Source organism: Bos javanicus, chromosome 23 (assembly GCF_032452875.1).
Source record: "Bos javanicus breed banteng chromosome 23, ARS-OSU_banteng_1.0, whole genome shotgun sequence".
Taxonomy (NCBI): Eukaryota; Metazoa; Chordata; class Mammalia; order Artiodactyla; family Bovidae; genus Bos; species Bos javanicus.
The window spans coordinates 14,584,760-14,598,572 of record NC_083890.1 but is presented as its reverse complement, the minus strand read 5'-3'; the positions used below and the strand labels follow the sequence as shown (position 1 = coordinate 14,598,572).

Below are 13,813 nucleotides of genomic sequence, written 5' to 3'. Positions count from 1 at the left end.
ACATCTTGTGAAGAATAAGCTTTATTCATCCATAAATTTGTTGGTGTATTTATTAAGCACCTGCTGAGAGCTGGGCATTGAATCAGACGCCAGACATTTGATAGTGCATGCACGCGTAGGTACTCGGTGGCTAAGTTGTGTCCAACTCTTTGTGATCCCATACACTGTAGCCTGCCAGGCTCCTCTGTCCATGTTATTCTCCAGGCAAGAATACTAGAGTGGGTTGCCATTTCCTTCTCCAGGGAATCTTCCCAGAGCAGGGATTGAACCCGTCTCCTGCATTGGCAAGTAGATTCTTTACCATTGAGCCACCGGGGAAGCCCATAAAATAAATAGTTAGGACATTTGATAGTAAACAAGACAAATATTGCTCCTGGCCAAATAAAGGTGAGCGTCTACCCAAATGGGATCTAAAGGGAAAATCAGTATGGCAAGCATGTTTCAAGTGAAACACCAATCCATTGGCCAAGATTCCCTGGACATCTGAGTTGGGAAAGCTTCAGTATTAGTCAGAATTTAGGTTAGACTGTTGTAATGAAGAGACCCCCAAATGCAGTGGCTTAAATAAGATTGGACTTTATTCTTGCTTAAAAAGTCTTATCATACGTCATTCAGTGTAGGCAGAACTCTCTTGTGTTCTATGCTCCCAAGGTTCCCACGGATTCAAACTTCTTCTGTCTTGATGCTTCAAGATGACAGATCAGCAGTACCCTATCTGCACTCCAGCTGGTGAAAGTGTAAGGGGAGGACATGCTCACTCACTGTAAGGGCTTAACAAGAAAGTTGCACACACACCACTTTTCTTCACTTCCCATTGGGCAGACCTGAGTTCCATGGCCACACTTTGCAAAAGGGGTTGGGAAGTGATGCCATTGTCTGAGTGGCCTCATGTCCGGTTAAAATGTGGGGGATTCATTTTAACAATGGGTTCAATAATGGATTCACATAAGAAGGAGGGGAGAATGGTTATGGGGGACCACCAGCAGCCTTTCCCATAGATTCTGAGAGGGACGAAGGGCTGTGACCATTTGTGAAGTCTGTCGTGGAAAGAAGATATGAAAACGAAGGAAACTGTGGCACCTGTAACTCACCTGCTGAGGCTGTCTGACCCACGTTTCTAACAGATCCTCTACCAAAGTACTTTCTAACGCAGCCAAGAGATAAGATAGAATCACTTATCAAAGAACAGTGGGGTCAGATTCTGACGACTGGGGTGAAGGAGCAGGGACCAGGAAGAGCGCACTTGTCTGGAATCTCTGTTGGCTCATTAAATGCATCCTGGACGATCATCAGACCCCAGGGAGAGGCTGACGTAGAGGAAGAGAGAAGTAACCGGTGTTTTCAGCATTGCCTATACCAAGTATTTTTGCATATTTTTGCATACTTATTTAATGCTTGCAGAGGCTCAAATTCTTGTTTTGGTTTTCAATTCCCTAGTCTAAGGCAAGTAAACCAGAAGCAAAAATTGGAATCAAGGTTTGAACAACAGTATCAGTTACCTTGACCCAGTTGGTATTTATAGAATGCTATAGATTCTATAGAATAGAACAGCTGTAGAATACGCATGTATGTTCTACAAGATAGACCATGGGCTGGGCCATAAAACAAATCTCGTACATTTAAAAGTGTGGAAAATACATATATTTGCTTTCCAATAACTATGAAATCTAATTAAAAACCAATAACAATAAAATATCTGCAGAACTACAAAGATTTGGAAATGGAACACTTTTCTAAAGAACCATGAATTAAAGAAGAAATCATAAAAGGAATTCAAACATACTCCTAAATGAAAGATAATGAAAAATACACCACATAAAAATCTGTGGGAGGTAGCTAAAGCAGTGCTGAGAGGGGAATTTATAGCTTTAAATGTTTATATTTGAAAGGAGAAATGTCTGAAATCAATTTTAAGTTTTCACCTTATTAAGTTTAAGAAACAGTGACACAAACTCAAAGTAAGAAAAAGGAAGGAAAGAATAAAGCTAAGTGCAGAAAGCAATGGAGTTGAAAACAGATAAACAATTAAAAAAAAAATTACCCACCAAAAGCTACAACGAGGACTCTGGACCTCTTTAAGAAAAAAAAAGGAGAAAAGACATAAATGACTAATGTCAGGAATGAAGAGAGGACATCACTATAGAACTTAAAGACCCTCAAAAAGATGATAAGGAAATATAAATAACTTTATTCCAATAAACTTGACAACTTAGATTAAATGGAAAAATTCCTTGAAAGAAGCAAATTACCACAACTGACTCAAGAAGAAATAGAAAAGTATTAATAGCTCTAGAGATATTAAAGAAATTGAATTCATAATTAAACATTTCCACAAAGAAAACTCCAAGCTCAGATGGCTTCACGAATGAATACTATTGAAGATTTAAGAACAAAATAATACCAGTTCTACTCAAACTCCATTTTGGACTGACTTTGGTCCTTCTCCCACCAAATTCATATGCTGAAGCCCTGACCCCCAATGTGATGCTATTTGGTGTTGGGGTCTTTAGGAGATAGTTAGGTTGGATGAGGTCATGGGAATCAGGTTATCGTGATGGGATTAGTATCCTTATAAGAAGAAATATTATAGAACTCTAGAACCCTTTCTGTCTTTATCTCTCTGTCCCCCTCTCTCTGTGATGTAAGGACACAGGGAGAAGGCAGCTATCTGTAAGCCAGGAAGATATAGCTCCTACCAGCACAGAGTCGGACATGACTGAAGTGACTTAGCAGCAGCAGCAGCAGCAGCTGACTTTGCTGACACCTTGATCTGGGACTTCCAGCCTCCGAAAGTGTAAGAAAATAAATTTCTGTTCTTTGACCCACCCAGTTCATGGTATTTGGTTACAGCAGCCTAAATTGATGAACACAAACTCTTCCATAATATAAAGGAGGTGAAAAAACTCTCTAACCCATTTTATGAGGTCAGCATTACCCTAATACCCAAACCAGACAAAGACAGTACAAAAAATAAGAAGCTGCAGACCAACATCCCTCACGAACATAGATTCTTTAACAAAAAAAGAACAAGATTCATAACAAAATGCTAGCAAAATGAATACAGCAATGCATATATATTTACCTGGCATCATGACTAAGGAAGCTTTATTCTAGTAATGCCAAATTGGTTTAATACTCAAAAATCAGTCTATGTGATTCACTATATTAATAGAGTAAAGGAGAAAAAATGATCATATTGGCAGATGCAGACAAAGCATTTGACAAAATGCAATGCCCAATTACATTAAAAGCTCTTAGTGAATTCACATAGAGGGAAACCTGGTCAACTTGACTAAAATTGTCTACAAAAATCCTATAGAAAACATTATACTTAATGATTAAAGATTTAATGTTCTTTCTTATCAAGAAATACGAAGACTCTGAATTTTACCCTACTTTCAAGCTAATGAGTTGGCCTACCACAGCTTCATGGATATTGTATTAGTAGACTCAGGCTGCCATAGAAAAATACAGATTGGTATTTTATGCATATATAAACAGAAAGGTATTTTCTCATACTGCTGAAGGCTGGAAAGTTCAAGCTGAAGTTTCTAGCAGGATTCAGTTTCTGGGGAAAGCTGTCTTCCTGGCTTATAGACAATGCTTTGTCCTTACACGGCCTTTCTTCTGAGCATGGCAGAGAAATAGAGATAGACAGGGAGAAAAGGAGAGAGACACCCAGAGAGAGAGAGAGACAGAGAGAAAGAGAGAGACAGAGGAAGAGAGCAGGCTCTCTGGTGTCTCTTCTTATAAAGACACCAATTCTATTGGATCCGATCCCTATCCTTACGATCTCTTTTACTCTTGATTATCTCCTTATGGGCTCTCTCTCTAAATATAGTCATATCAGTGGGTTAGTGCTTCAGCAGATGAATTTGATGGGGGCGGGGGGAACACTATTCAGTACATAGTAGATGCTGAAAGGGGACATGAGACTCCTGAGTCAGAGACAAAAGACTTACTCAAAGCCCAGCAGGTAGCACAAGCTTCATGTTCTCATCATTCCTCCCCAGGTCCTATTGGGCTTAAATGGATGCTCACACCAAGTGGGTTTGTGCCACAGAGGAGGAACCCCAAGCCTAGGGTACCTTGATCTTTCATCATAAGGGGCTGTAAGAAATCATGCTCAGCCTTTGCCCTGGAATGACTAACAAGCAAATTGGACAGTAAATAAATTACCCTTCTTCTCCAGAGGGATACACCATCTCTGATTTCCTAGGCTGTTTGCTGTGCCAACATTCTTGAAAAGATAGTTCAGAGGCTAGTGCCGCTACCATAGGCGTCTCTCTTACAGAAGAGAAGTCTCTTGCACGGATTTGACAGATTCCTGCAGAATTACTCCCTAACACTTCTAAGATGGAGAACAAGGCATGGATGTCCACTCTGACCACTTTAATTCAACAATGTGCTAGACATGCCAGCCAATACAGTAGTGCAATGAATGCAAAGATTGGTAAAGAAGAAGTAACACGTTGAGCTGATTGTTTACATAGGACATGCTAAGGAATTAGGGCTTTTGTAACGAAACAACTATAAGAATTAATATGTGAATTTAGAAATATCATAAGATACAAGGTCAAATAGTAAAAACAATTGGATGTCTACATACCAGTAACAAACCGTCCTTAAAATTCTACTTACAATAGAAACACATCATAAAATACTTATGAATAAATTTAAGAAAATAAATGCAAGACTAGAAATACAAAGTAAAGATCTAAATGACTGGAATGATAGCCCATGCTCATAAATTAGAAGACTCCAAACTGGTATGGTGACAAGTCGCCCTAAATTAGGTTCTCCTCTTCGATTCATTGAATCCAATCATAATCCCAACAGATTTTTTAAAAGAAACTGTCGTGCTAATTTTGAATTTTATATGAAAATAAAAAAAGACTTAGAATAGCCAAATAAACTCTATTAAAAAGAATAAGATTGAGGGCTTATACTACTTGTCTTCAACATTTATTATAAAAGTTACATTAATCCAAACTGTGTGGACTGATGTAAGGATTCCCCAGTAGATCAGTGGGGCAGAATAGAGTCTGTCATAGACTCATATGTCAACAAACATTTGATTTTAACCAAAGGCACCAAGTTACTGTAATGGAGAAAAGTCTTCCCAGCAAATGGCACTGGAAGAACCAGATGCTGATATGGAAAACTGAATTGAGGCCCTTGCCTAACACAAATACAAAAATTAATTTGATATGGATCATACATTCTAGAAGCCTCTAGAAGAAACTGGGAAAATATCTATGTGACTCAAGGGTAGCCAGGGTGTCCTAGACAGAATTGAGGAAAATAATAACCATAAAAGAAAACGTGGTTAAATCAGATTTCATAAAATTTAAAAACTTCTGCTCATCAAAAGTTGGAGAAGGAAATGGCAACCCACTCCAGTATTCTGGCCTGGAGAATCCCAGGGATGGAGGAGCCTAGTGAGCTGCTGTCTATGGGGTCGCACAGAGTCAGACACGACTGAAGTGACTTAGCAGAAGCAGCAGCTCATCAAAAGGCCCTACAGAGAGAACAAACAGGCAAAAAGTCACAGATTAAGGGAAACGTTTACAAGACATGCATCTGACAAAGGACAAGTGTCCAGAGTATATATATCACTCCTGCCACTCAATAACGAAAAGACAAACAATTCAATAAATATGGGCCAAGATTTGCACAGACATTTCACAAAGAAAGATTAATGAATGGCCAATAATGATATGAGAAAAGATGCTCAACGTCATTAGTCATCAGGGAAACGTAACCAAAGCTGCATGATACCCTACTGCACGCCCGTTTGGATGGCTAAAGTTAGAATGACTGGCACCACTGTGGATGAGGATGTGGAACGGGGGTTGATAGGACTGTAAAAAGGTATAATTGGTTTGGAAAGTTCTGGCAGCCTTTTTAGAAAACTAAATATACACCTGGACTTTCCTGGTGGCTCAGCGGTAAAGAATCTGCCTGCAATGCAGGAGACCCGGGCTCGATCCCTGGGTTGGATAGATTCCCTGGAGAAGGGCATGGCAACTCACTCCAGTATTCTTGCCTGGAGAATCCCCATGGACTGAGGAGCCTAGTGCGCTACAGTCCATAGGGTCGCAAAGAGTTGGACACGACTGAAGCGACTGAGCACGCACTCACAAACATACATCTAACCCGTGACTCAGTAATTTCACCCCAAATGAAGTACTATTTATCCAAATGAAGTGAAAGCATATGTTCACAAGAAGTATTGTATAGCATGTTCATATCGTCTTTGTTAATAATTTTCCCAAACTGAAAACAATCTGGGTGTCCATTAGCAGGACAATGGAACATAAAACCCTGAGTTCTCCAGTCAATGAACTTAGCCGCAAAAAGGAATGATTTACTGACTCACACTGCATGATGAAGCTTTAAAACATGCTATGTGAAAGAAGTCTTAGGCCAAAGAGTATGTACTGTTTGTATATGTGTCCATTTATATAAAATTCTAGAACTGGCAAGCTATTCTATGGGTTTTCAGTGTTTTTTTTTTTTTTTTTGGCCATGCAGAGTCTTAGTTCCTGGGCCAAGGATCTAAAATCGAACCCTTGGCAGTGAAAGTTCTGAATCCTAACCACTGGACCACCAGGGAATTCCCTATTCTATGGTAAAAAAAAAAAATCACAACAGTGCTTATCTTTGCAGAGAATGAGGGTGATGCGGAGGTGACTGGAAGAGATATGAGGGGCTTTCTGGACTGATGATTTGGGTTTACAGACATGCGCATCTGCCAAAAACTCATCAAATGGTATATTTAAGATCGATGCATTCACTATATGCAAATTTCACAGGAAAAGAACTGTAAACTAATATTAAATTCTAGTTAATGTTGTGAATACCAAAGTATTTAAAAGTGAATTTCACTGACGTCTATAATACATTTTGAAATGTATCAAAAGCAAGACTTATTAATGGATGGATACATGATAGATATGATAAAGCAAATATTCTAAAATACTGATCGTAGAATATAGGTGATGAGTATATAGTCCATCCGTGCTCAGCCTCTCAGTCATGTCTGACTCTTTGAGACACTATGAACTGTACCTCACCAAGCTTTTTGGTCCAGGAGACTTTCCAGATAAGAATACTGGAGAGGGTCACCATTCCCTCCTCCAGGGGAGCTTCCTGACTCAGGGAACAAACCCAGGTCTCTCACATTGCGGGCAGATTCTTTACCGTCTGAGCCACCAGAGACGCCCATCTGGGAAACCTCAAGTATATCATAGTCACTGACAAATTACTTTTTCGTTTCAGTCTGCTTGAAATTTTTCATTAAGAATGTTTGGAAAATATGAGGGAAATATTGTTGGAAAGTATTTGTATACACCCCCAAATTTATGGGAAATAAGTTTCCTTTATAATGATAAATACCAGCATGCTTAGCTTTTAAGTGACAGATTTGCAGCAAAAGGCTACCCCAAAGAACAGAGGTGCCATGCATTAATTAAAGAATTTTCATATGAACATATAACCTCAAGGCTAAGCTTTTTAGTGTATAGTATGATGTTCTGCCTTCATCAAAGTCATTAGCGGGATTGAGAATATGATTATGTCCTGACACGTCTGTTTGCATTTCACAGCTGCTAGTCAGGCTCAGTCAACACTTCCACGTGCTGATAATCGTAATCAACCCATTTGTTCATTTAAGACAAACAAATGATTACTCTTTGGGGAAGAAATACCTTGAGTCCTAATTGGCAAATTATTCCTTCTTATGAACATTAGCCAGTTATTCTGTTTTTCTCCCCAAACATACAGAACCTTAGAGCTACTTTTTCCCTTCCCTGGAAGATTGGTCTGGGAACTTTCTTCTACTCTTCTGGCTTGTAAATGCCCAATTATAAGAAATATGTAATGGGCATTTCACACACAAAATCCACACACATATGCACACACGGTAATGGGAAGCAAGGAGGCATTTTACTTTAGTGCAAATATTACTGTTTAAATTACAGTGCAAGGCCTTTAAACGTACATTAAAAACCATAATATGCAGGCTATGGCCATGCCAACTGGCGGAAGGGATGCCCAGCTGCACTTGAGGATTTGATGCATCCATTCAGCTGTGCCTAGGCCCTGTCCTGAGGAACTCTGTCCTTCTAAGTTCAGATTAGAAGACACAAACCTTTCACCAACTTTGGAACTAGAATGCGGCCCCTTAATCAAAGATCTTGCCAGATCAGAATCTGGCAAGAAGCGGAATCTTACCAGAAGCGGAATCAAGACTAGTGGAAACTCAGGGCAGTCTCTTCACTCGGCAGACTTCCTGGAAGAGGTGAGCTCTGAGATTAGCCGAGAACGACAGGAGAACCAACAAAAGGAGACGGCGAATGTTCCAGGGGTTTGGTGAACAAGAGTGGAGGGAGAGGCACATTTGCTGGGTACCATGCCCATGGGGGAGATGGCTCACCTGGCCATACCAGCCATTGAAAGCTCTCAGTTCTGTGATACCACCCCCTTCCCAGCCAGGTCTTCATGTTGAGGTCCTCTGAGATGAGCAGTGCGCAACCTTAACAAAGCTGCGTGGTCAAGGCCACAGGGGCCAGCCTCATGCTCAGAGCACCTGCTTGGCCGGAAGACAGCCAGCTTCCTCTCTTTTGCATTGTATCTCTCTCATGGGTGCTCTGCAAGCCCTCATTTCTCAGTTTTAGTGTTCATGGGCTGTGGCTTTGAGGATAGTAGCTACTTGCCCATTTCTCTAATATGCTTACTTTGTCCTTTAGGCTGGGATAAATGCTGAACAAGGAGCTTTTAATCCAGAGAGATTCAATCCAGAACAAGAAGGAAGAAGGGGACCAGGAGCCTCGGGTCCATAGTGGGCAGGAAAAGACAGTCGTTTAGGGTGACCCGCTCATCCTGGTTTGCCTAGGCCTTGCCAGTGTTAGCCCTGAAAGTGCCGCACCCCAGGAACCTGCTTCCCACACCTCTGCTGCTGCTGCTAAGTCACTTTAGTCGTGTCCGACTCTGTGCGACCCCATAGACGGCAGCCCACCAGGATCCCCTGTCCCTGGGATTCTCCAGGCAAGTTGAGATAATTGGTTACCGTACAGCTTTCCTGGTCCTTCAGGAGCCTAGGACATTACTGATCCCCTACTTCTGGGAAAGGCAAACGGGCCCCCAAACTGGGGGATCCCAGAGGAAGCAGAGATGATAAAGCTGATGTTCTCAAACTCAGAGTGGATAGGAGCCTGTCTGAAGGACTCAGAAATCTCCAGCTAAGAATGGCTTCTCTCCCTACTCCCTCCCCACCCCATGGGCTGTTCTGGAGACTGACGAAGAGATGGTGATGGGCACGGGCCTCTCTCTGCTAGCCTTTCAGCAGAGAAATCTGAAAAGCCACAGTATCATCCCAGGCCTGGTTGCTCATTTTTCTGGGCAACTGTTTAGAGAAAGGAGGCTGCCAACCCCGTCATCCTCAAAGACCTGCCCTACCTGCGTGGCAGCCAGCCTCAGAGCTCCTCAGGGTCCCTGGCAGGAGGATATCTCTACTGTTAGCTCCGTGTCAGGCCTCCCTCTCTGACTTCCACCCTGACCGCTACAGCAGCCTGCATCAGAGCAGCAAGGCACAGCCCACCTGGTGGTGGGCCTGCAGGGGAGTGGGTGGCTGCACACTCATGGGGGCAGCCCAGCAGGAGGGAGGGGACCCCAGCCCTTTCCATCACAGCTTCCATCACCTCCAGATACTTACCATGCTTCTGTTTTCTACTTCCTTTTTTCTTTTTGACCATGCCATGATGCTTGTGGATCTTAGTTCCCCAACCAGGGATCAAACCCATGGAAGCTCAGAGTCCTAATCACCAGGGAATTCCCTAGCTATGTTTCTCAGTGTAGACCAGTGGATGGATCTGAGCCAGGGTCCTAGGCTTTCCTTGTGCTAGTGACACCATCTGGAAAATGGATTTGTAACCTCATAATAAAGAGTTCAAGAAATGAACTCATTGAGGGGAACTTTGGGCTGTGGGAGTTGGGGTGTTAAGCTGTTTAAGAAGCCCAGGAAGACTGTGTTGGCTGATTGTTCTGGGCAGGTTTACAAATAGTAACATTTTGGTTACAGATTACAGGTGTCTGCTCAACTGACATCCCAGTAATGGAGTCCCTAGAACATGCAGCCAATCTGGGTTAGGCGTGAGACTAGCAGGAAGTGGAATTTACCTTTGGCAATCAACACAGAAATTCCCAGGAAGGGGAATGGATCTAAAATCAAGGGGATGGGATTGAGATTTTATTAAGCAACCAGTCCAGTGCCTGGCATGGAGTGGGCCTACTACAGAAGGATGCTACTACTGTTACTCTAGAGAGAGTCTGGGAGTCAGGGATTGAACTGAGAGTCACAGGGATGAGGAACAAAGAGAGGCTGGCAGGAACGGCCACAAAGGCAGAGATCATGAGGAGTCATCGTCCTGCCCACAGGCATGTTCGAGGGTGTGGCAGTTAAATGTTTCCATGGACTTTCTCTGGGATGCAGGTTGCTAGGAAAAGAAGCGAGGCCCCAGTTTACAGATGAAGACGTCAGCTATGCTTGGAGCTGGGATTTATAATATTTTACTGTCAGCATCACCCCATGCCTCAAAGATCATGTGCTTTCTTTCTCTTTCTACTGCATCACCCCTCTAGTATTTTTCAAGTATTGGGGGGAGTCAGCTGAATTCCTCGAGGAGAGGGGTTGTGATTGGAAATTCTGAGATTATGGACTTAAGTGGCTTCATCAAACTGGGAATCCCTGAGGCCAGGGAAGGGGTCTATCCATCCCTCAGATTGGGAATTCTCAGCTCATGGCAGCTTTTTACATTTTGGGTGAAAAGCAGGGCTGGGCTGGCCCTGCCATGAAAGTTGCCCCTGAGCTGGACTCAGGCTCTTTGAAGCCTCTTTGTATGAAGATGGTGGAGACTGTCCCAGGGTCCTGGCGAAGCAGTGGGACCCAGTCACATCCCAAGAGGCGGGGCCAAGAGTGACAGGCAGGGGACAGGTGTCAGGTCACACAGGTCACATCCTGTCACGCCTGCTGTTTGCACGCCCCTCGGGCCGTTTCCTGCATCTTGTACCCCACGCTCTTGCTGCTCCGGGAGCAGACGTTGATGCGGGAGAAGCTCCAAAGAGCTCCACGAAGACTACAAATAAGTGTGCTGTGCTCCTTGCTAATGCCTGAATTATTGCTTTCCCTTCTCCTCAAATGAAAGGAGGTTTTATGGGCTTGGGTTTAGGAACAAAGCATGAACAGTGGCTAGTTTTTTCATTCTGACATGGTGAAGCTAAGGTGGGATAGGGAAATGCTGCGGGAGAATGAGGAGGCACGGAGGTGAGAAGTGGGAGGCAGGCTGGGGGTGTGAGTGGAGAGGGTTCAGCTGGAAGGAGGAGGGAACAGCGGGACAAGGGGGTGAGTAAAGATCTGAGGAGCGGGGTAGAGGAAGATGGTGTCCGAGGAGGGAGGCAGGAGTGGATGCTGCTTGGTGAGACATTGCATTCATCTCCCAAGAGCTCCCTGCCCATGGGAAGGCACTAAGAGCCAAAGGCAGCAGTCAATTCCAACTAGAAAAGCGTCGACTCCCTGGAGACGCTGCCCGGTCTCAGATGCCAAGGGTGCAGAGTGCAGCTTGAAGGCCAAGCAAGGGGCCAGGGTTTCCTCTAGTTTTTCTGGCCCCAGGCCACCATCATCCAGGTTCCTACATGCTATTTTTTTTTAATCCCTGAATCCGGAGTCTGAGGTTTTCGAGGGAAAGGACTTGATGCTTCTCTCATTTGATGAAGGAGCAAGGAGAGGTCTTAATTCAGGGTGCCTTGATCTGGTTCTTCTCCTTCTGTGCATTCATGGTGCCGTTTCACGTTGGGAGGGGAGATGGAGTGAGACAGAGGGGGCAGGACTCCATCGAACCCCAGGTGCCGCCCCCCAACCTCAGCGTGCCTTTCCTTTGTCTCTGCACTCCTCCTGCTGAGGGCCATCTACTGCTTGATGGTCTGTTAACCATGGGTCGCCCTTTATGTGTTGACTCAAATTTACTTCCTTTCTGGAGTATATCCTGACACTCCCAGTCTATGTTTCCACATCACCCTGTATTTATCTTTATTATTGTTTGTGTCATGCTGAATTTTGATGGTCAGTGTTATCCATGCAGCATTAACTGGGTTGGGGGGGAGTCCTTAGGGGGCAAGAATGGAGTCTTATTTACCTTTGTATGTTAAGTATAAGGTCGGAAATATGGTTAAGTGGAATTTCCCTGGTGATCCAGTGGCTAAGACTTTGCACTTCTAATGCAGGGGGCCCAGGTTTGATCCCTGGTCAGGGAACTAGATCCCACGCAACTAAGAGTTCACATGCTGCGATTAAAAATCCTGCAGGCCGCAACTAAGAACTGGTGCAGCCAGATAAATACATATTAAAAGAAAGGAGGGCTTCCCTGCTGGCTTAGTGGTAAAGAATCTGCCTGCCAATGCACCAGATGCGGGTTCTATCCCTGGGTTGGGAACATCCCCTGGAGGAGGAGCCTCCAGTATGCCCCTGGAAACCCACTGCAGTATTCTTGCCTGGAGAATCCCATGGACAGAGGATCCTGGAAGGCTGCAGTCTATGGGGTTGCAAAAGAGTCAGGTATGATTTAGCCACTAACCAACAACAAAAGAAAGAAAGAAATGTGGTTAAATATCCAACGATGCTCAAGGAAGCAGGAGAGGAAGGAACCGCAGAGAGGTGTCCAATGCAGCGGAAGATGCGTGGACCTTGGGTTGAGACAGCCAAAGTTACATATCTCTCCTCTGTTATTTCCAAGCTATGTGGCCTTGAGAGCTTACGTTTCAAGGTTGCCGTAAGGATTGAAGTAGCATATACACACTGCTTATCACACACCCTGGCACGTAGTCGGTGTTCAGTAGATAGTAGTGATTATACACCAGGCCTCTGGAGTGATAGGGTCAATCCTTACCAGTGCTTCCTCTTTACTCCGCCATCAGTTTTATCCACAGAATCTCCGGACCATTTTTTCTAGGAGGCAGACATGGATTTTTTTCATGGGCGGAAACAGTCTTCTTGCATCTTTGCCAGAGTTGTCAGCATGTCTGCCACAGGACTGTTGATAGGAGGTGCAAATGTATTTCCTAATTTGAGACGATGGTGTTTGGAATGCCTGCCACTGGGCTATATTTAGCTCTGAATTCCCCAAATAGCAACAGGGAGGAAGAGCCTCCCAGCCAAATATCTCCCATCCAGCTGGAAAATATAGCAGTCATAATGATTATTTTTATTATTGCTATTATTATTTGTTGGTGAAATGAATTAATGGAACTTGACTATCCATTGGCACCTAGAATGCTGGGGTCTCAGAATACCCCATCAGAGCCCTGAATGCTACGCAGTCAAATATAACCCATCCTACAAACAAGGAAACTGACACTGAGAGAGGAGCTGTGACTTGTATACCCAACATCAAAGCCTGGATGAGAACCCAGTTCTTTGGATTCTAGATTTGATGCTGTTTATTAAGTTCTAAGGGGCTTCACACAAGGGTGTTGAGCTGGCTTTGACCAAGAAGCTGGTCATTCTCTGGCTTATTCCTATGTCTGTCTCTGTCTTTCAAGGTCTTCGCTCAGGGGGCCACATGGAGCATGAGATCAGGAGTTAGAAGCCCTGCCTTTTAGTCTCAACTCTGCCCGACACTAACTACATGAGTTTGGGTGGGTTGTTTCACTTTCTGGGGTTCTGTTTCTTCATTCAATGCCCATTATTTACCCACCTATCCATTTATTCATCCACTCATCCATCCAACAAGTGTAGATAGAAAATCCACTTCCAGTG

The 13,813-nt window shown here is 43.7% G+C and overlaps 1 non-coding gene across 1 annotated transcript; it reads left to right on the top strand.

Moving 5' to 3' along the window:
* The first annotated feature begins 12,239 nt into the window (after positions 1-12,239).
* On the top strand, positions 12,240-12,312 carry TRNAR-UCU (transfer RNA arginine (anticodon UCU)). The gene has a single exon. It is a non-coding gene; the product is annotated as a tRNA-Arg (tRNA).
* Positions 12,313-13,813: the final 1,501 nt, after the last annotated feature.